This window comes from Phodopus roborovskii, unplaced genomic scaffold, assembly GCF_943737965.1.
Source record: "Phodopus roborovskii unplaced genomic scaffold, PHOROB, whole genome shotgun sequence".
NCBI classification, from domain to species: Eukaryota; Metazoa; Chordata; class Mammalia; order Rodentia; family Cricetidae; genus Phodopus; species Phodopus roborovskii.
In genome coordinates, this window is record NW_026126598.1 from 8,350,407 (window position 1) to 8,374,947 (window position 24,541).

Below are 24,541 nucleotides of genomic sequence, written 5' to 3' on the forward strand. Positions count from 1 at the left end.
TCCTGGCAGAATCATGAGTATCTTGGTTGAACATGATAACACATTACCTTCATTGTTTTATATTTGTGTCCCTCTTTAATACTTTTTAGGTGGTGCCATTAGCTTTCCTAGACTTGGAATAGCTAGTATAGCATCTGGAAAAAAAAAGTAGATGTCAAAGTATGTTTGCTGAATGAATGGTCTCAATTTCATGCTCCAAGAAATGCAACTCAAAGAGATGTCGGTACCACACTATGACATTTCTTTGTGCATGTGAGAGACAATTCAATACATAATTTTCACAATTTTCAGCAGTATAACACATGCAGTGTTTGGGCATTACCTAGGAAATGTATTCAATTTTCCTCTTGTCTGGATCACTTCCAACATGTATTTGTGTCAACTACTCCTCTCCACTATAATCCCCCTCTTAGAATAAGATGTTCATTTCATACTTTTATTGCCTGCTTGTCACAAGTTGTAAGCTCTGTAGAAGAGGCTCCCTGCATTTATCATAAAACTGAAAACTGTAATTAGGAAATGCACAAATGTACTGGGACCTGCTCCAAGATGATGACTGTCTCTAGGAAGACATCTTAGACCTGGAGCTCCCTTTAGCCTTAAATTTATACAGATATAAATGGTAGGTTAAAAGGGCTTCTTAGAAAGACATAGATAGAGTGAGCTGCCAAGATAAGACCTTCCTTTGTCCTGGAAATGGGGGCTTCTTGTTCATCCAAATGAACTGGGATGTCAGGTAGACTTTGGCACATGGCTGTAGTGCAAGGTAAAGACATGCCTCATACCTTTAAAAGGCTTAATTCTTTTAGGTACTAGATACTTATTTCAAAATACCTTTGGAAAACTGTGGTGCAAAGGTAAAGACATGGCTCATAACCTTCAAAATGTTTAACTCTCCTAGGCAATAGAGCCCTCTTCAAAATACATACACACAAAAAAATCTGTTCAACCCATTCATATGAAAGAAGGCTGTACTACCTCCAGCCCCCAGAAGTCAAATGTTAGAATAACTGACTGAAATTCACAGTCAAATTTAGGTTAAAGAAATATTTTTCTGAAAGTGAAATCAAACTGCTCAGTGAATGAGGGTATTCCCACCATTGAAAGACAGCCTGGATGGGAAATAACAAAAGATGACTTATACTGAGAGAGAATTATACAATGGGAAGTTGTGACAAGGACCAATCTGCATCTGTAACTCTTGGATTTTTTTACTCCATCATCTTGCTTCCAGAAAAACAAAAAACAAACAAAATAAAACAAAACAAAAAATACTGCCTCAGGAAGAATTAACAATTAAGATTCCAGCTGACCATCCTTGAATAACAACTGTCTTAGTACATTCTAGATGCTCTAACAAATCATCTTGTTACTCACTATTGTGGAATCAATGAATTCTAAGATGAAGGTACTTTAGTCAGGCCCCATTGCTATTAGATGCTCTTTGTTTTTGTTGTTGTCCTATCTTGGTTGAAGTGGAAAATAGGGTCTCTCAAGGCTCTTTCATGGTGACATTGTTATGTAGCTATTCTCTCTAACTGAAAACTATGAAGCCTTGGCTGTCCAGGAACTCACAATGAAAATAAGGCTGGCCTTGAGTTCATGGATCCTCTTGCTTCTTCTTCCTGAGTTCTGGGATTAAATGTATGCAATACCACATCCAGAAAAGACCCTACACATTAAAAAACTTCACTACAGAAGGAGCACAAGAATTTAAAACATTGACCTGGGAAGATGTCGGAGTGGGTAATAACTTGAGTCCGCAGCACTCACATAATAACTGGGTATGGTCACCACACATGTATCTCTAACCCCAGAACTGTATGTGTGGTTTTGGGGGCGGTTTGTGAGAAATAATAAAAGGTTCACTGGGAATTACAGGCTGCCTGCCTGGCTCCAAGCTCAGTGAGTGACCCTGTCTCACGAGAAGAGGGCAACGAGTAATATCTTTCTCTGGCCTTTATGTGCATGCATGGGTGTGTGAGCTCCCACATGTGCATATGTACATACCATATACACACATAAGCACAAACTCACACATCACAAGAAAAGAGCTTAGAACATAACAAAAATTATCTTAAATTGTGAGCCTCTACACAAACTCTTCCTTCATTATCTGGAGTTTTGAGTGGGCGTTAAAAGGGAAGAAGCTCGCCCAAGAATTCTTAAGGCGTTGATCTAAGGGAGACAGATTCAAATAGCATCAGAAATGTTCAGTTTTGTCTTGATTTTCACGGCTTACTGCACAGCCATTCATATGTTTCTTTGTATGAGCAATATAATAACCAGCTTTCAGAAGGATGGACAGCATAATGAATGGATTGTAAAACATGCTCATAAAAACAGTAGAGTGTGTCTAGAAGTGGGTGCTATCTGCTCTTGATTCACTGAATTTCCTGGCTTGTGCTTTTACATAAGTTGCACATTTTCTATTAAAAAGAAGCATTTAATGGGCATGCAATTAATTTTAATTTTTTTCTTTTTCTTCCCAAGGTGATTAAAAAAAAGTGTCTATGTGTGGAAGGGAGGGTGCATTTTATAGTCCTGACAGAACAACGCTATCAGAGCCATAGAGTTTCTTACAGGGTAATTAATGCATGTTAAGTATCTTGTAAATATTATGTGGTAATAGCTCTAAATAAATATACACTGCAGTCAAAAGGATCTGCTCCACCCCTGCCACAGGGAACGAGATGTTCCTAATTAATGCCTTTAGAAGAGGGTCCTGTGTCACCTTGGATTGTCTTGGGAAATTACAGCTTTGGTTTGCAGAAGGCAGTAGGAACGATTAATTAAGAAACCTTGACATGCCTGGTATGTATCCCACCTGGGCTAAGTGGGTTGGACAGGCCCACCTGCTTCACTCCTTTCCTCCAGCAGCCTTTGTTAGAGAGCAGGCTGCACAGCCAAGATTGTATTTCTCAGAGCCATCCCAGCTCTAGGAAGACACACTTTCAAGAGGACCCCAAAGGTGGCTGGCACATGTCAGCACGCCCCTTGAGGAGCTCTGTCTGGTGAGAGGAATGGATGTGGATGTATGGGTTTGGGCTTTAATCCTGCTTCCTATACAATCTTCTGCCTAGTCTGGAGATGGGTCTCTGTCAGGTGTGTGGTCCTCATGGTCTTCTCCTAGCACCTGGATACAGGTGGTATTACCAGGGTCTCGAGTGTTACTGTCAATGTCTCGGAGATCCTCAAAGGTGGTGAAGAGTGGCAGGACTCTTGATTTCCTATGTCCAATGATCCCCCTCCCCCACCCTCACAAAATCCCCTGAGCTGAGACTGACATGTTAGGGACTGAGGTTACAATATCAAGACAGTTGAGGTAGTTGGCATAAATTATGTACAGGACCTCACAATTCTCTCCATTTCCATTACATTTATTTATTGATTGATTACTTAGTGGGGCCATACTATGGTGTATATACAGAGGGTTAGAGGACATGAGTCAGTTCTCTCTTTCTGCCATGAGGGTCCCAGGGATCAATTCACATTATCAGGCTTGGTAGCAAGCACCTTTATCTGTTGAGCCATTTGGCTGGAAATTCTCCTCACTTCTAAATATACTCACTTCTAAGCTTGTCCTTCCATGTACTTCAGTAATGTCAGCCCCCTGGAGATTCGGTTAATAGTGGTTTTGCAAAGTTTCCCATTGTCACTTTTATGATAACCCTCTCCCTTCAGTCTCTCCTTTGGTGCTTGGTATTCCTTACAGAAGTTTTAGCATTCATGCCTTTGTCATGGTATGAATCTAAAATATCTATCTCTCACAGGGTCATGTCCTGAAAGCTCAACCCTGAGTCAGAGGTACTATTCCAAAGGCTATATATAGTTCCTTTAGAAAGTGGGCCTGGATGGTGGGAAAAGATCAGTAGGGATAGTTTCCATCTGCTTTCTGTGCTTCTTGTCTTCCAGGATGTGAACAGGCATCAACTTCATGCTTCTGCCACATTGCCTTCAATTATCTCAGACTGAAGTCTCTCTGAAACCATAAGCCAAGTCAAAATAAACCTCCTTTTCTTGCTTCTGTCAGGTACTTTGTCACAGACTGAAAACTGAGGGCTACAAGCCTCAGAGATGTTTCAAATGCAACCTGGTGGAGTTGTGGTTGGCACCAGAAAAGATGTAGGTAGAGTTTAGCAATAGCAAAACCCTGAAGGATCAAGATTCTTGGGAAGAGTGATACTCAGAATACAGACTGGGTCTTTGTGGTATGATGTGATCAAAAGAACATACTCGCATTATTCCTGGGACAAGTCCAAGCACTACCAAACATGAATACGGAGTTCACTTTGCTAATGATGCCTTGCAAGAGAATTTCACAGCAGTAAATTTCCTGAGAATCAATGTTAGTAGACAATTAAAATGAGGATGTTGAGCTCATGGTGTAAGTCAGACAGGGACAACTCAAATGGGCAGAAAGGCCCATTCTCATAATACATCAAAAAAATCTCAAAAAATGAGCCATGACATTCATGGTGCACAGTAAAAAATGTGCCTTATGCGCTTAGCATAGTTAGAGAAAGTCACATTCCTGGTTCTGGTAGAAATAGAGGAAAAGGTGAGGGTATTAGTTACTATTCTTGAAGGGTACTCATTGTGAGATTTGTGGGAAAAAATATACAGGAAACCTAAATTCAGGTCTTTGTCCATAGCGGAGAATACTGAACTCGGTCTGGCTATAACAGATGCCAATGGAAGTTTATCACCAAGGAGCAAGGTGGGAGGAGTGATTGGAACACTTCTCAAAGCGATTTGGTTAGACGTGATGGGGGGGCGGAAGGAGATAAACTTGACATCTAACTTGGAGGAAAACATACTCGATTGAACACCAAGGATGAGGAACTCTCAGGAAACATAGTGAGACATTAAGCCGTAGGTGTCCCTCCAAATGGGAACATTCATTTCCCTAGGGAAGAGAGATGGCTCATGAGAGACAGAAAGCCAACCAAATTCATGAGGATTCTGAGCTTACTAGACTTGGTGTTTCGATCTGTACTGGCCTTCCTTTGGAGTTCTGACAAGATACTTCTGTCCTCAGCTGCTGCCACTAAAAGCACCAACTGTGCCTATTCACTGTGTTCCCTTTAAAAAGGGCCCCACCTACCTCCCATCACCCCCCCTTTCTTCTCTTCCAGTGCTCCTGTTCCCAGAGGTTAGTCTCCCCCCCTCCCCTTTCTCCTTTCTGTAATCATTTTCCCCTAAAGAAAACCCCTCTGCTTTGAGCTCTGTGGCATGGCATCTTTCTCTCTCAAGCCACTTCTCATAAAGTACAGCACTTGGGACAATGCGACAATGACAGGATTCACAGCCTTCTTTTCCTTCTGGCCAGTTGAACCATCTTTTGACATTTAGAGCAATAGGATATTTGTTGGATGGTAAGAGCCCACCAGCATTTAAAGACATCCAAGAATCTTGCCCTGGGTGAGAGCAGCCACCCCCTGAAGCAATAGAATGCCTGCTGGACATTCCTTTAATAACGCCTGTGTTGGTGCATTTGGGTGGCTATAACAAAATAACCTCAGCTAGGGAATATGTAAACAGCAGAATTTATCATTCATCTGGAAGTTTGTCTACTTCCTGAAAGACGCTTGGCTCTGTCTTGTGGAGCTGGGAGTTCATTCCCAGAAAAATAGGCTCCTGTCACAAAAAGGGAAAGAATAAGTCATTCACAGTTTGGCCAATGAAACAGAACCAATAGAGAGGATATATATATATATATTAGAAGTCTTGAACTTTGTGTTAGGGAAGATTGACTTACGTGACTGGTGAAGTCTAAAGCTCATAGGATATGCTATTAGGATGAGCTGATACAGGTCTAGAGCTCCTATCACATGGTCTCTCTCTCTCTCTCTCTCTCTCTCTCTCTCTCTCTCTCTCTCTCTCTCTCTCTCTCTTCCAGACCAGCTTTTAGGAAAACATCAATTGAAATTGAATCAGTCCCATCTGGATTATTAAACACAATGTCCTGGGTTTAAATTCTAATGGTTTTAATTACAACTGAAAAATAACTTCAGAGCAAACCCAGGATTTGCTAGTGCCTGGATAGCTGAACCAAGCTGGTGTGCAGATCAAAAGCACACAGTAGAGTGTTCAAGAATATATATGCAGCGACCTAGTGTATGTAGTGGTGTATACCTTTAAGCTCAGCACTTAGAAGGTGGAGACGTACTGATCTCTGCCAAGTTTCCAAGTTAACCAGGGCAGTGACACCCTCTCTCTTTTTCCAAAACAACCAGAGAAACAAACAAACAAACAAAAACCACCACCACCAAGGAAACAAAACAACAACAACACATACTCATGCACAAAAGAAAATGAAAACATACAGAACTTAAAAATAAGCATAAAAATTGATAGTATGACCTTTGGATGTCATTAACAAGAGGGCCATCTTAGTCTTTTAATTTTGTGATTGGTATTTCATGGTCCTATAAGTTTAAGGACAATTTGTGCAAACATAGTAAGATCTGATGTCTTTTCTCTATTTCCTACTTCTTGTGTTGTTGTTTGTATTGCTTAGCAAAGAAAATGACCAACAAGATTTTACAGCACCATTGGACAGCAAGTTCCTTTTTAGAAGCCTTCAGTCTTTGTTTCCCCATAGATTATAAAAATTTGAGTTCCTCCTAGTCTATCAACTCAGACCTGTCATCCTGCTCATTTCCCCCATCAGAAGTTACAGAAGCCTCTGACAGGCATTCATTATCTGTTTGTGTGAAAATGATGTTTCTAGTGATTTGGGAAATATGTTCTGGCAAGATCAGAGAAGGAGGTGTAGGTAGGGATGAGCTGGGTGGGTAAGAAGGAATCCTGAAGGAAAGGGAGAGGGGAGCTGATGTTTGGGTACAGAGCCTGAAAGCCTGAGCTGTAGGGAAGAGGAAAAAATACTGTCCACAGCCTGGAGTTAGGGCATCGACTTAGTAACTCAGGAAGAAAGGAGAGGCCTGATGGGTTTGAGTTTGTTGAATTAACCAGTAACAACTTTTGCCTGAAAACTCTTCTGTTAATTTACACACACACAGGACCAAGCACAAACACTCTCAGAAGGAAAAGGGAGGGAAGGAAGGGGAGGAGGAAGGAAGGAGGGAGGAGGGAATAAGGCAGGTAGGAAAGAGAGGAAGGAGAGGAAGGAGGGAGAAAGAGGACGAGGGAGGGAAAGAGGGAGAAAGGAAGGAGGTTATGCATTAATTGTATTTCCACTGCTGAAGCAATGTACCTAGCAAAAGGATCTTGAGGAAAGAAGTTTTTACTTCAGTTCATGCTTTAAGGTGGTATAGTTCATCATGGTGGTGGTGGGGGGCAGTAGGAGCATGAGGCAGCTGGTCACATTGCACCTACAATCAGGAATCAGAGAGAGATGGATCAGCTTACTTTAACATACATTTATTTATTTATTTATTTATTTATTTATTTATTTATTTATTTATTTATGAATGAACCCTAGGACCCTAGTCTTTGGAATAGTGCTGCCAAAATTTGGGATGAGTTTTCTCACTTCACTGAGCCTAGTCTACAGACTCATTCACAGGTGTACCCCCCCAGGGATTCTAGACCTGTCATGTTGGTAGTCAATATTCATCACAGGAGGTGAGGTGAGGTGGTCAGGGGCATCTACAGTTTTGCCTGGGCATTGAAGAAAACCCAGACACTTTTAGATTCTTTTGCATGTCTAGCTCCTACCATTACTTCTAGAATCAGTGGGAGTGAACAATTTAGGATGAAGTTAAGATTCGATGAATAAGAGAATAAAAGTGGTCAAGGCTAAAGGTTAGGGTTAAAATGAATATAAGAATGCTGAGAAAGATACAGGCAAGGGCTTGCAGCTGGATAGCCAAGCTAACTAGACAAGAGGAAGGGAAGAGCTTGGAAAAGGGAGAACATACCTACAAAGCCCATTCCTGAAAAGCACAGGTAATACTTGATGCCTTCTCCCCTTGTAAGAGCGTTAGTGTTATGTTTAACTCCACTTTTAGATGTATTCTTGCATCTTGTTGTAACATATTTTACTACAAGTAAGGATGGATTCTAAGAATGCTTCTGCCTATTCTAGAAGGGAGACAACCACAGAGCACCATAAACATTAGCAGGGGGGGAGGGGAAATGCTAGACAAAAACTCATAAGTCCATGTATGAGACCAGTACTTCTCCACCTTCCTAATGCTGTGACCCTATAATACAGTTCCTCATGATGTGGTGACCTCCAGCCATAAAATTATTTTCATTGCTACTTCATAACTAATTTTGCTACTGTTATTAATCAAAATGTAAATATCTGTGCTTTCCTGTGTTCTTAGGTGACCCTTGTGAAAGGGTGGTTAGTCCCTCCCAAAGGGTCACAACCCACAGGTTGAGAACCCCGTACTAGAGACAGCTGCTTGCCGGTGCCACTCAGTTGGGTTCGCTGTCCATTCTAAAGGGTGTACTTTGCTTTTGTTGGTGTTCCTTTAATGTCACTTTAGCTTTGCCCTGGTGAAAATTCTTCTTTCTCAGAAAACAAGGGCCAAGACCTCTGTGGTTGGAATCAGGGAATTCAGAAGGGGATGTCTCTTCATTCACTTCAGGCTACGTTCACTGAGATGATACCAGCCAAAGTGATGGGCAGACACCTTTTTTGCATGGGTGCGGGCATGGACCTCAACTCCATGGAGCTTTGGGAGCTCCATCACACCAGATTATCCCTGTTTTCCCCTTCTTTACTCTACATGAAGAAACTCTTCACACCCCACCCACAAGTATGCAAACCCACACTTGAGTTTCCAGACAAACTGCAGCCCTGCAGAGTCCTCACAATTCAGGGCAAAGCACATGGGAGCTCTTTCAGGATCCAGGCATGCTACAATCAAGCCACACCATGCACAGGTCTCTAATAGTACAGCAATCAGTGCTAATCACCCATACCTTTTATGTACAGAAGGGCCTAATAGGATTCATGCCTCTGTGGTGAATACATTTTCTTATAAGGACGACACATAAGCATACATTACCTGTTTAATTAAAATCAAAATTCTCCAGCCAACAATTTGCTCCTTCCCTTGGGCACATGCTACATACATTATGATGCTTCCCTTAAGTCAACTGATTGCATATTCTCCAACTAGTCTGTCATTGTATATGGCTGCTTAAGGTTTAGGCAGATAAGCTTCTGATCCTGGTTTCTCTTTTGATGAGGACTGGGTTGCATTTGTGTAAATACTGAGGTAGAAAGTTCTTGTATACTGACTGCCATGCACTGCAGCTCATGAATATATGATGCTTGTTATGTGACATTGAACCCATGGATATGTGAACAGAAATATATTCACCATAGACAGGGAGCCAATGTTGGACTAAAGTAAGGATATCAACAGTCCAACTTGACAAGCCAATGAGTTTATTTGGGTTACTTAGAGAAGTGTGGTTAGTTATAGGATCAAAATGACACAAATACAACTGGATCACCAAAAGCCCTCCCCAATCTCCATGAGTGCTAGGAAAGTTGCATCCCTGGAGCTCACTGCATGAGTTCCAGGAAGTCTGACAGGTTGAAGAAGGTCTCACCTAGGCAACTCAACTTTTCTATGCCTCTTAAAAATAAGTCACTAACTAGTCTCTGTCTTCCAGGCAGCTTGTCTCAAAAGTGCCTGACTTTGTTAGGGTTTCAATTGCTGTGAAGAGACACCATAATCACAGCAATTATTATAAAGGAAGACATTTAATTGAGGTGGAGACTTACAGTTTGGAGGTTTGTTCCATTATCACCATGGTAGGGAGCATGGTGGCATGCAGACACACATGATGCTGGTTACATCTTGATATGCAGGCAACAGGAAGTAGACTGAGACTCTGGGTGGGATCTTGAGCATAGGAAACCTCAAAGCCTGCCCCATAGTGACACAGTTCCTCCTACAAGGCCATCGCTACCCCCCACAAAGCCACATATCCTAATAGTGCCACTCCCTATGAGCTAATGGGTGCCATTTTCTCTCAAAACATCACCGTGTTTCTCAACAGTTTGCACTGTTTATAAAAGTTTGGGGATGGAGAGGTCTAATGCATCCAGTAAGTTTCAGAGGCTTCTTGAATCTCCTGAGTTGTATTTTCCATTGTTAATGAGCTCTCTGCAGGATGGAAAGCAACAATGTAAAGTAGATTGCTGTATAACAATGCTAAAGACATCCAAGAGCAGAGAATTCACCCTTTGTCCTTTGTTCTTGCTTCCTGCTGACAGGCTGGTACCAAGCCAACTCCCAAAAACATACACATAAAAGTAGGAAAGCCACAGTGCACAGTGGTGAGGAGTCTTGTGACATCAGTTTGTGGCCTGCAACTGCTAATTGCTACTGAGATGTTGGTTATTTTAAATACTACACAAGTTGCTTAACCCAGAGCCCCATGAATGCTTTGTAATAGTAACAAATACTCAACAAATGTGTGTCATTATTAGTAATATGACAGTAGGAGCTCAGTGTAGTCATTGTGGCACAGATCTGTAATCTTGGTACTTAGAAGGCAGAAACAGGAGGATTACTACCAGTTTGAGGTCAGCCTGGTCTGTATGAGCTCTAAGCTATCTAGAACTGTGTCCTGAGATGTGGTTCTCAAAACAACAGCAGCTCTGTTAGTAAAGTGCTTTACTTAAGAGCATGGGGGTCTGCATTCAATCCTTCAGACCCTGTTGATGAAAAAGCTGAACCCGGTGACATGCATGCCTAACCCCAGAGCTTGGGAGCCAGAGAACTGGCAGATCCCTGGGGCTTACTGGCAAGTCACTGTATCCTCAAAATCAGAGGAAATCTCACTGTCAGAGGGAATGAAAGGAAAGCAAGCACAGAAATAAAGAATGGTTGTCATGTCAAGCCTGCGTTCCTGAGATGAAGAGATAGAACCAATGACTGCAGATAATTGAAGCAATATTTCAAGTGATATACACATGCTCCGCTTTAACAGATCTTTCCAACTAGCCACCACTGTATTTTATGTCATCGTACTTTTAATTAGACAACACATGCTTGTTTACAGCTATTTTCTCCATATGCAGTGTGACATTACCCTGCCTCAGTTTTCACCCCTTGCCTCAGACTGTCTATGCTTTAAAGTGGAACCATATATATTCTATAATAGTGTTTGTTATGCTGGTGTGATCACAATAGTCATGCCTGAAGGTTAAAGATTTCAGGAGCTGACTCACAGAAACCCTTTGGGAAAGTGGGAATATCTGCAACCACACAGTAGAGACCTAACATCAGTGCCTGCTTGGGTTTCTGTGATGACTGCTTGATAGAAGACTTGCCCACCACCATTCACCAATGCTTGACTGAGTATTTGGAAGGGCTTGAATGCATGGATAGACTCCAATGACTATGGCGCAGGGTGGAACAGTAGAAACACAATTGATAAGTTGTATGAAATGAGAGTAACAAATATCCACACAGTGAGAATGGAGATTGTTACAAGAGGAGCTTCCAGGATGTCATTTTTGGTTTGATATTTGTTCTTTCTGCACCATTAGTAGAATATGGACCAGAAAAGAAGGACAAGGGATAATTATCTGTATGTATGTGTCAGTGTGTTCATGTGTGTGTGAAAGCCGGGAGTCAACTTCAGGTGTCATTCCTCAGGTGCCATCCGCCCCCTTTGAGACTGGTTCTCTTATTAGTCCTGTCCTCACCACTTAGGCTGGGTGAACAAGTTAGGGAGCCCCAGAGATCTGCCTATCTTTGCCTCCCCAGTGCTTTTATGTGTGGGTTCATAGGATCAAGCTCAGGACTTGGAGTTTATGCATCATATACTTTACCCACTGAGCCATCTTCCCATCTTGGGACACAGGAGTTTTTGAAACCACACCTTAATGCAGCCTGGAATCTATACAAATCACTGACCCCAGTGGAAATATAATGTTATATTTCTCGTGTGTTGAGAATGGTGCTTCCCACCATGGCAAAAGATCACTTGTAATGTTCCAGGCACTTTCTGCATTGCTTATTATGAAATCTCCCTACCCCTAATCCTTGGATACATCCTTGGATACAGAGAGAGAGAGAGAGAGAGAGAGAGAGAGAGAGAGAGAGAGAGAGAAAGAGAGAGAGAGAGATGTAAAAGCAGCAAGTGATCTTAACCACCGAGCCATCTCTGGAGATCCCAGTTTTAGTGTGTTAGAACAAGTATTAAGAAAAGAAGCAGACTGTTGTAGAAATGAGCATACATAGTTCATCACTGAGAAGTACAGTTGCTAGGTTTTGCCCCTGGGAGAAAGTGAAAGAAATTAAGAATCAAAACCATTTCTAGTAAGGGTGCTGTTTATTTAGCATTTGTGTTGCTGAGTTGAAACGCCATGACCAAACAACAAGCTGGGGTTGAAATGGTTTATTTTGCTTACATTTCCACATCACTGTTCATCACTGAAGGAGGTCAGGACAGGAACTCAAACAGGGCAGGAACCTGGAGGCAGTAGCTTATGCAGAGGGCATGGAGGGGTGCTGCTTACTGTCCTACTTCCACTGGCTTGCTCAACCTGCTTTCTTATAGAACTCAGGACCCTAGCCCAGGGATGGCACCACCCACCATGGGCTGGGCCTCCCCTATTGATCACTAATCGAGAAAATGCCTTACAGCTGGATCTCATGGAGGCATTTCCTCAACTGAGGCTCCTTCCTCTCTGCTGACTCTACCTTGTGTCAAGTTGACCTAAAACCAACCAGTACAAATGCCAAATGCTGTATAATAAGATCATTAACAGCAAGGTCAAGGGATCTATCAAAGCAAATGAGGAAATTTAATCTACCACTGGTGGATATTTAGATGCATACATAGGACAAAGGAAGGGTCGTCCTATAAGTTCTGTAATATTAGTGACTATTTTTTAAAGTATTGCTTTATTTTTAATTATGTATGTGTGTATACGTGTGTGTGCCAATGTGTGTATGTGCATGTGAATATGGGTACTTGCAGAATCCAGAAGAGGGAGCTGGGTACCCTAGAGCTGGTTACCTGATGTGGGTTCTTGGAACTGGACTCAGATCTTCTGCATGTGTGTTTCTAATCTCAGCCCTGGAGGAGGGGAGACAGACAGATTGCTGTAGTTCACTGGCCAGCCAGTCTAGAGGAAATAGAAAGCCCCAGGTCTCAGTGAGTGACACTGTTGCAAGAAAACAATGTGGGCTGATTCCAAGGAATGAAATCTGAGGTTATTCTCTAGCATCCATGTATATGAATGCACACACACTCACACACATATACACACAGAGAGATTCATGTATGCCTACCCACACATGTGCATCTATGTATACAAATATGCACACATACAAACAAAGGAACAACAAATATGGATTCCCTTTTATCTTACAAGAAAGATAAATTGCAACTCTATTGTATTTGTTTTATATTTTCCAGCCCAAATTGTTTCTCAGCTCAGGGATTCAGCCTTTACCAAACTGACTAAATGTTATACAGTGAAATGTCATTCACATGCATGCACACTACACACACACACACACACACACACACACACACACACACAGAGAGAGAGAGAGAGAGAGAGAGAGAGAGAGAGAGAGAGAGAGAGTTGAAGATTAACCATCACATTTTTTCTTGAGGACATTGGACATTCATCTCTCTCTAGAATGAACTTAACCAAAATAACCCAGTAGTATTATACAATGAAAATTCCTGCTCCCACAAGTGTACCTGTACATATCTGCTTGTGTGCATACACACGCATGTGTGCACGCACGCATGCACACACACACACACACACACACACACACACACACACACACACACACAACCTAGATACACAGTAGGTCTTTAATAAATGCCTCACTGACTTACCTGAATGAAAGCAAGACCAATTCCCCATCCTGAGACTCCCTTGGAGGAAAATTAGGATGTTGCACACAGGAGCAGCAGGGCATCAAAGGGCTGTTTGACATTTTCAAAGCTGATTTCAGATGCTCAGAGGAATCTGCTAGTACATTACTTTTCTGCCTCAGTAGTCTGGGATATATTCACAGCATGTAATATTCTTCAGAGCTCTGCTAGCCAGGGGAGGGTAGCTACTGGAGGGAGGGAGGTAAAAATTCCAGTGGAAGTTTTGGCAGAAGAGAAGTGTGGCAACACAGAATCCCTTGTTTTTAATCAGATCCCTGGATGCAGGCAAGGAGCAATGATGAAAAGGCATTGATCCAAATAGACTGGAGATAAAGCTCTCAGATCACACAGCAGAACAAACCATCACTCTGACCTTAGAAAAGAAAAATAATGTGGACAAATAGGAAGTCCATTACTTTTCCTTTCTTTTCTTTTTTCCCTTCATTTTGTCCTTTCTTTCCTCTCTTCCTTCTTCCCTCCCTCCCTCTCTCCCTCCTTCCCTCCCTTCTATTCCCTCCTCTCCCACCTTTCCTTATTTCAACTGAATCTCATGTAGTACATGCTAGTCCCAAACACATCATATGACCAAAGATGACCTTGAAACTCAGAACTCCATATCCTCCTGCCTGAGCCTTCCAAGTGCTGGGGTTCTGAGCTTGTGCACCACCATGCCTTCTTTAAGCCATACTGGATTTTGAACTCGGGGCTCTATTGCTTAAGCTCTAGCTCCAGACCTCCTTGATATTTTTTATAGTAGTAAAGACCTGAGGTTTCATGTCAATTAACTCACAATCTAGGGAGAAATGTATGTCTGCAAGAATAAATAAGAAATTAGCATGTGTTTTTCTGAGTAGATGTCACCTGAACAAATAAAAATGTGTAGGAAGATTCAGCTAAAGATTGTTAGCAAATTGCTGGAGTTTGTTTTTGCGGGCCAGTGGGCAAGTTGGACATCCTACTAGATGGAGCCAATCTGTCATCCAGCAAACCCAGGGAGTGCTTTGTCTCTCCTCCATTCAGCACTAGTGTTATATGCTTGCATGTGGCCATTACTTGCTTTTTACCTGAATGATGGGAATCTGATTTCCCATGTTGATTCAGAAAGTGCTCTTACCACTGGTCCTTACCATAGCCCCTGACCATGGCTAACTCATCATCTAGAGCCATCCCTTTCTAATGGGATCTTGTAGAATCATTCAGAACTAGACAACAACTTGGTGTGTCCAAGCCTACTTGAAAAACTGATATGGAGAGAAAACTATCTGGGGAAACAGAGACAGGCAAATTCCTAGGGATCACTGGGTTCTTCTCCTTCTCCTCCTCCTCCTCCTTCTCCTCCTCCTCCTTCTTCTTTTGATTGAATTGTGCCTGGGTTATCTTTAACTGACAGCTTGCTACAATGCAGAATCACATAAGAAGAATGTCTCAATTGAGGAATTGTCTAGATCAGTTTGGCCTATTGATATGTATGCCTATGGGGGATTGTAGTGATTGTTAATTGATGTAGGAGGACCTGTCCCACTGTGGGTAATACTATTTCCTAGGCAGGTGGTTTCAAGCTATATAAAAAGATATATATATATATATATATATATATATATGTATGTATGTATGTATATGTATATATGTTAAGCATGATCCTGTGAGCAGTCCAAAAAGCATCATCACCCATGGTTCCTGATGTACTTTTTGGAGAAGTTCCCTGGTTAGAGGTGTTGCTGTGAGAAATAGCATACAGGCTTGCTGTCAGGTTCCTGTCTTAAGTTCCTAACCAGACTCCCTTCAATGGTAGACAGTGTTCTAGAATTAGAAGCCCAAACAAACACTTTCTCCTTCGAAGTTGTTTTTAGTCAAGGTATTTTGACACAGCCACAGAAATGAAACTAGAACAGGTAATAAGGCTGGCTTTGGAGATGACTATGTGAGCATGTCAACATGGTAGAAACCTGCTCAGATGAACACAGAAAGGTGCATAGACAAGGAAATGCATACAGTTGAAATGTACCTAACATCACAAGGACTTGTCTGCATAGTTGTACTGGCAAGTAAGAAAATGAGCCCAGGAGAGCAGACCCGGTCCTCTGATTTTTTTCTTTCTCTCAAGCTCCAGGACTTGCATAATATTCTCCACAGAACAAGCATCTATAATAAATGTTTGCGGAATGAATGTTAAATACACACACAAACACACTGACACAGAGGCCATGGTTAGAGCGTTCTTCCTCTACTTGGTTTAGCTCTACAGGGAATACATGTGCCATTTAGATAATTCAACATACCTCACACTTGGCGAACCTGGAGCTGGAATGATTTGTTTATGAAGCACTCATTTTGCACATTATTTTATGCATAGCTTCACTATCAAAACAAATCAAAGGCCTGACAGCTTCTTTTCCTCAAAGGACAAAAAATAAAATAAGGTAAAATAAAAATTTAAATTAATGTTTTTTTTTAAACCAGCTTTCATTCTCTCTTCCCATGCAATGAAGAAGCATCCAAAATATCCCTGCATTCTAGGTATGCCCCTCACCTGTGTAGCTTCTCATTCCTTTGAGGGAAATTACCTGCCAGGTAGGAAGGCTGAGGCTTTTCGTCACTGCTGAATAATTGAGCCAGTTGAGGTTTGAAGCCTTTGCCTCACCAACCCCAGGACAGATGAGCATCAGATGCCAGATAGCTTGAGGCCCTGTTGGCTCTTCCAGGATGAAGGTTAAAAGAAAACAACCTAAAATATTATCTACTAAATTTCTTTCCAGGAAGCCCTGGGTACATTTTTGGGTTGTATTTGAGAACAGTAAAATTTCTGCAAGAAGAGGGGACTCAATGGATATATGAGTATAGTCAGTAAAGTGTTTGTCTTGCAGTCATGAGTATCAAAATTGTATTTAGAATCCACATGAGAAGCTAAGGGCAGGGGCATGCTCTTGCAACCCCAGGGAGGTAGAAATTGGTGAGCCCTCAGCCTACTCTTAATATCAAGACAATAAGGGACTCCGACTCAAAACAAAACCAAACCAAAGGAAATAAACCTGCATACACAAGTGGATAGTACTTGTAAAATGACATCAGAGGTTGATTTCTAATCTCCACATACATGTGCATACATATGCAGCTACATATATGTGCACATGCAACATGCATGAACACACACAAACTCAAAATGATAAGCTTCCTGAGAGTAATAGACTATATGATCAAAACAACCTGTCTGACCAGATACACTTGAATTGAGGGTAGAATGTCTGGAAAATATAGCCCACCGTAATCAGTGATAAAGATGTATCTGGGGGCTTCAGAGATGACTTGATAATTAAGTGTGTTTTCTGCTCTAGAGACCAAAGTTTGGATGCCAGCACAGACACTGAGTGGTTTACAAATACTTGTATTTCCAGCTCCAAGGGGTGTGATACTCCATAGCAAGTGAAAGCATGTGTGTATTTTTGCATGTGTGCATGCATTCATTCCTGTATATGAGTGTGTGTGTGTGTGTGTGTGTGTGTGTGTGTGTGTGTGTGTGTGTGTGTTCATGTGGTCAGAAGGCAACCTCAGCCACTGTTTCAGGACATATCCACTTTGCTTGGAGATCGGGTCTCTCACTAGGACCTAGAATTGACTGGTTAGGTTAGGCAGGGTACACATCAAGTCCCAGGGATCCACCTACCTACTCCTTCCCAGTACTTCCATGGGTGCAAGTCCAAGCCAGCATCCCTGGCTTCTTACATAGGTTCTGGAATTAAATGCAGTTCCTTGTGCTTTCACAGCCCATACATTATTGAGTGAGCCATCTCCCCAATCTCATGAGAGTATTTTTAAAAAGAATCTGAGTTTTCAAGGAATTAAGGAAATCTCAGAGTTTAAAATCCAAGGGAATGTTGCAATCAGAGATTAAAATTAACTAGAAGCTTGGCTTCTGCACCAGAGATATTTGTTGGAAATCTTTTGATTTGCAGGATTCTACAGGGGACTGAGGTAGTTTGCTTTCTATTGCTATGCTAAGACACCATGATTAAAAGTAATGTAGGGTAGAAAGGGTTTATTTTGTTTATTTGTCCCAGTCACAGCCTATCAATGAGAAAAGTCACCGTCAAGAACTCAATGAAGGAACCTGGAGAAAGAAACAGAAACAAACGGCACAGAAAAACACTGCTTACTGGCTTACTTTCCATGGGTTTTTCGTCTTTCTTATTCAACACAGTTTCACCTGCCCAGGGATGGCACCGCCCACAATGTGCTGGGTCCTCCCACATCAATCACTGATAAGAAATGTGCCAGTGTATCATAGACTTGCCCACAGGCCAATCTGGTGGAAACATTTTCTCAGTTGAAGTTCCCTTTTCCCACATAATGCTAGTCTGTGTCAAGTCCTCAAAAAACAACTAGCACAAGTTTCTCAAGACATTGCTAACCTGATCTCTGTGGGGAAGCTCAGAAGAGACACCCACATAGATCAGCAATCATGCAAGGCTGTGCTTTCAGTAAAAGAACAAACTATTAATGAACCTGTCTCATGCAAGAGGACAATAGGTGAATTCTGGTGTCTGTCCTTGATGGGTTGTGGAGAGGGTAGATGAATATTTTGTGCAATGAAAACTGGCTTTTGTGGATGTCTCACTCTAAGTCTGCATCTGAAGCAGTTTAACACGCACTGCATGCTTGTAAGGGTATTTTGTACTTTCATCATGGAAAGCTTCCAAATATAACCACAGGGAAAATCCATTCTGTTCCCTACTTTACCATTTTCTCTTCCTTTCCCTTTATTCTCCCCACCCCTCTTTTCCTCTCTCTCTCCTTCCCCTCTCCTCTTCTCTCCTTTCCTTATTTCTCTTTTTCCTTCCTTCTTTTCCTTCCTTCCTTCTTTTCCTTCCCTATCACTCTCTTTACCACTTCCCCTTTTCTTGGTGCTAGAGAAACCATCTCTGAACCTTGTGTGTGCTAAGCAAACCTTCTCCCACTGATCCATCAGTTCCTGCTTCCTGGTTTCCTAAAACTCAAGGGTTCAAAAGAATTATTTAAAACAAACAAAACTTTATTGCACATAGAACAGACAATTCCCTCTTGTGGGCCAAAATGTATAGCCCAGGCTGGCCTCGAACTCATGATCATTCTGCCTCTGCCTCCTTCAGCAAATCCTACTGGCATGTGCCACCACAACTGGCTCAAAGGAATTAATACATTTTTAAAGACTATACAATTTAATTTTAAAGAGTGACAGATTTGTATGTAATAGACAAAGGCATGTGTGTGTGTATACATACATACATACATACATACAGAAAGTTTGCCATTTCCTGAAGAGAGGGAATACACTGGGATCCAATGCAGGCATTCTAGGTTCTAGGAGCACTGTTAGGCTTTTGGAGTGTCAATCTCCATATGTGTTCAGCGAACTAGGCAAACTCTAAATCTAAGATTTCACATGAAATTGGGAAGATATTATGTTTGAAGTGTTTGCTTTGATGATACTCACACTTCCACATTTGGGTAAATGCTGAGGAATAATTATAAATATGAGATGGAAGAGGATTCCCACAAGGAAGACCAAGCTCCCCAGAGAAGACAGTCCTTGCTGCAATGCAGATAAGAAGGCAAGGTAGTAAGGTCTTCTTGTTTGCTGGATGCATACCGTGCATTCATTAGTCACATTCCCTGCCTCAGGGAAGGTTGTGACTCAGACTACAAATCTCTAATCTACAACTAACTAGCAAAAGCAAGAAAAGAACCTTAGCGTGTGCACACGCACATGCAACATCTGATTTGAACTTGGTCTTTTGTGAATTGATGTGATTTAGAGACACCTCCCAAATAAATGTACGGTACTCCAGGAAGAGACACATAAAATACTAGTGTTCATTCCACTGATGCTGTGCGGCAGAAAAATTGTTGAGTTTTGGAAATGGAGAAATTGCATCTTTCAGAGTGCTTGTGTGTCAGAGTGTGCCTTGGAAGCATGCTAGCTGACTGTTCTTCAGTACATGCTAAGCATATCTAATATATTTCCAGTCTCCCTTGCTCTGCCATACTGACTAGAAAAGGTAGCCATGAAAATGTCTCCACTAGCAAAATGGGTCACTTAACACTTGGACTGCAGCAAGTCCCTTCCTATTCTTGCTGGGATTCAGATATGTGCTTTAGTGGCCTTTTTTCCTTGAAGGAAAATTTGGCCCTTTTTAATACTGAGTGGTTGAAACATTAGCACAGATCTGTCAACAAATACTTTATAGGAAGACTATATGTTTGGAATGATTCCTTTCTGCACCTCCAAGTATGGAAAACAGACATTTCTCTTTTTGGAGAAAGTTTATGAGTAGGGAGACCATTAAGGAGGCCAAATATATAGGTCTTCTTTCCCAGTATATAGCTTAGAATAAAAGTCTGTCCTGATTTTATTGGCATCTTGTATTTGTATTAAAAGTAGCCAGGGTTTAATGTTCCAAACTAAATCAGTGTGCTCACTAAATGTTTCCAGGGTAGATGATATCTTTGGAAAGACTACACTCACTGGGTAGTTAGCTGTCAGATTGACACAATCTACAATCACTTGGAAAGAGACTCTTAATGAGGAATTACCTAGATCAGTTTGGCCAATTGGCATGTTTGTGGGGGATTGTCTAGATTGGTAATTGATGTATGAAGACTCAATCCACTGTTGGTGACACCAGTCCTTAGTCAGGGGCTCCTGACCACTACAAGAAAAAAGAAGTCAAGCTGAGAGAAAGCCACCAAGGATCCACATGTTTATTTTCTTTTGGCTCTTGACCGTCGATGTGTTGAATGTGACATGACATGCTGCTGGAGTTCCTACAGTGACATTGCTAGAACTTTTGACTGGAATTATACCCAGTCTCGATTTTTTCTTTGGTGTATGTGCATGTGTATGTGTAAGTATGCTTGCATATGTGTATACATGTATGTGTATATGTGGGAATGTGTGACATGGAACACATATGGAGGTCTCAGAGGTAGAACTCAAGTAGGTCATAAGGCTTGGTGACAAGACACCTGCCCCAATGCCCTGTCATTGTCCCGTTTCTAAACAAATGGAAAAGTTGAGAGGAGGGTGAGCTGTGAAAAGAAACGTTTGAATCTATGTTCCATGGAGACACTTAGAGGGAAAAGGGTTTCATTCAAGCCCTCACTACCACCCCCATTCCTCACAAAGCACTTTTGAGGCGATTGCATCTTCTGCTGTGACCTGCAGGTCACCCCGACATTGCTTCAATGAGCCACACTCCCACAGCTTGCACAGCCCCACAAACAGGTCTCAGAAAATACAAGAGCAAGGGACATGGCTTTGAAACTGCAGTGTGGAAAGTTTAGGGCTGTGGGCAGAGCTCCACTTCACAGAATGAAGAACTCCATTCAAAGAGGCAGAGCTGGGGAAACACTTAGGAGCATTCCTTTTATGCCTGACTCAGGGCACTTTGCTGGGTTGTGGGGCAGATTTCCAAGTGATCGCATCTCCCTGGGCAACTTCAGCGGTCGGTTCATCACAATAGTACCTGTAAAGCAAAGAACTGAAAGAATGGTCTCATAATTTTGCTACTGTAACTCTAACTGAGGTGGGGTGATTGATTGATCCAGGAATTGCAATTCTTTCCTGTGTATGAAAAGCAAACCTTTTGCCCGCGGGGCTATCTCAGGCTCTTTGAGGGGAAGACAGAATGGAAGTTTCACACAGTCAGAAACTACATCTTACTAAGTGAGGCCAGTGAGAAGAGCAAGTCAAGAAGCCAGGTACCATGTTTAGTATCAGCTATGAGTCCTGGATTTTCTGTATAGATACATACATTGTATATGTACAAAGGACATGAAAGCAGAATGAAATCGTCTAGGAGAATAAAGGGGATAACAGGACTAGGAAGGGTGGAAAAGTGGGTGGTGGTTGATATACTCAAAACTATGCTGTACACTTACATAAAAACCAGAACAGACTTGGATTGGGTAAACCATAATAATAAATGTTTTAAACATTAAAACAACGAATGAGATGCTGAGGGGATGACTCAGTTGGTAAAGTATTTGCCTTGTAAGCATGTATACCTCAGCCTTGTAAGCATGTATACCTCAGTTTGATTCTGTGAATCCATGCTTTAAAGGGAGCGCCCGTGTTTGTGGTGTTAGCACCTGGAAAGAAAAGACGAGAGTATTCCTATGGCTCCTCACCAGCCAATGTAGCCTAATAGGTGAATTTCAGGCCAATGAGAGAGCTCAAAAACAGTGTGAATGGCTTCTGAGAAATGATTGCTGCTCTACACACACACAGAGACACACACAAACACATACCATATATGATATATATCATATATATACAGATATGTATGATATATATCATACACAAAAGAAATAAATTTTAGCAAAGAGACTACTCAACTCTTCCAGTTCCTATTCTGAGAGACTGAAAGGCTAGATAAAATATTAACTTGGTGTGTGTGTGTGTATGTGTGTGTGTGTGTGTGTGTTTATGTAATGCCGTGTCTATTCTTGTGAGTGTGGGTACACATGTGGATATGAGTATGTATGGTAGAATAACAAGGATCGGGGGGAAAACAGATAGGCTGAATAGATGTTTATTGGGGGAGAAATAACTTAGAACAGAGACAGATGAATGCCAGCAGGTTCCAGTCCCAAGGACGCCTATGCATGCCCTCTGTCTCCATCCAGAAAGCAAGAGAGAGAGCTCTGGGGTCCCCTCCCCAGACCTAGTTCTTCCAGGTCACATCTGCACCTGTCCCCATCCCCCAGTGGGCTTGGTCAGTGCAACAGGTACGAACAGAGTGAATATCTCACTACAAGTATGTGCAATCACAATACATTTGCGGAGGTCAGAGCACACAGCCTAACAACCTTGGGTGTTAGTCCCCTGGAATTTTTCACCTTTTGTTTGAGACAGAGTCTCTCATTTGCCTGGCATTCTGCCAAGTAAACCAGGTTAGCTAGAGAGCTAGCTTCTGGTGATCCACCTCTCTCTGCCTCCCTTCTTAATGTATATGAGATTAAAAGCATGCATCTCTGCAGTCCACTTTTTACATGGGTCCTGAGGATTTGAACTCAGATCTTAGTGCTTGAGAGGCCAAGTACTTTACCAATTGAGCCATCTCCCCAGTGCAACTTGTTGATTTTTGATTTTGTAATTTCGGTGACATGAGTTCATAGCCTTATCATATCTCTTTCATGAAAGTTGGAGGCAACAACAACAACAAAGTCACCAAGAAGCGGGAATACTGATGTACTGATGTATTCAGAGTTAATGGATTCCAAGGGCTGTCAAACTCTGAAAATCTTTAGAGAATCTTGGCAGCCAGAGGCCCCTTTGTTAGTGTTTGACATAGCTGTTTACTCATATGTTGCTATTCTATAGTCAGAGTTGCCAAAAATCAGTCAGATCACAGCATATTCTAACACTGCAATTACAACATCCAAATGCTAAGAAAAATTACACAATCAAAAACTATATCAAGAATTGACTACTGTAATACTTACTCTCTCCATTGTCATGACAAAACACTGGTTAAGAACAACCTGAGGAATGAAGGGTTTATCAGGTTGCTGGCACAGTAGATCATGGCAGAGTAATTGTGATCGCAGTCGCAGGAGGCAGCTGGTCACATGACATCCACAGTCAGGAAGAAAAGTGAGACCAATGTTGGCACTCTGCTTGTTTTCTCTTCATCAGTCTAGGCACCCAGCTCAGGGAATGTTACCACCCACTTTGGGGATTAATTCAAACCTCAATTAATCAATCAAAAAGCCTCCTAACAAACACACCCAGAAGTTTGTTTCCATGATGATTCTACTTTCTAACAAGTTGCTAGTCAACATTAACCATCACTACCATCTTGGGCAATGAAGTAGAACTAACAATCTCAGAGAGGGAAATTTAGCCTGACATTCCTTCTGCAGGCAAGATAAAAATGCTGACCCAAAGCAACTTAAAGGAAGAAATGGTCCATTTGGCATGTAATTCCTGGTCACAGTCCATCACTGAAGGAAATCAGGGCAGGAGCTTAAGCAGGAACTTGAATCAGAAACCATGGAGGGTACTGCTTGCTGACTCTCACAGGCTCATGCTCAGTTAGCTTTCTTAAAAAGTACAGGCCTAGGAGGAATGGTACCACCCACAGTGGATTAGACCATCCTACATCAATTAACAATCAAGGCAATACCACACAGACATGCCCACTGGCCAGTCTGACCCAGGCAATCCCTCACCAAGAGCAGGTGGCTCTAGGCCATGCCAAGCTAACAGCTGAAGCTTCCCAGGGAAGGAGGCATTTTACAATGTCAGATCAAGCCATATTTGGTGCTATATTTGAATCTATTGGAAAATTATTTTTTTCAGTTAAAAAAGTTACCTGTAGTTCTGTATTTTTGATTCTTACTGTTGATTAGTTGTAGATTGTCCTCTGTAAGTGAGGTTTATTATGTGACAAGTTACTTGATATTGTGTACAAAGGCAATACTGCTGCATGTCATGTAGATCTTGAACCCAAGTCCACCCTTCAAGTGATACAGTTCCTACAATGTACTGAAAATTATTTTTCCCAATTCCCTCCTTTTTGATATGTGTGCTTCTGATGTGTGTGTGTGTGTGTGTGTGTGTGTGTGTGTGTGTGTGTGTGTGTGTGTAGGTAGGTAGGTAGGTAGGTATGCTTGTGTGAGTGGTTATGCATGTTGAGTCCAGAGATTGACCTTA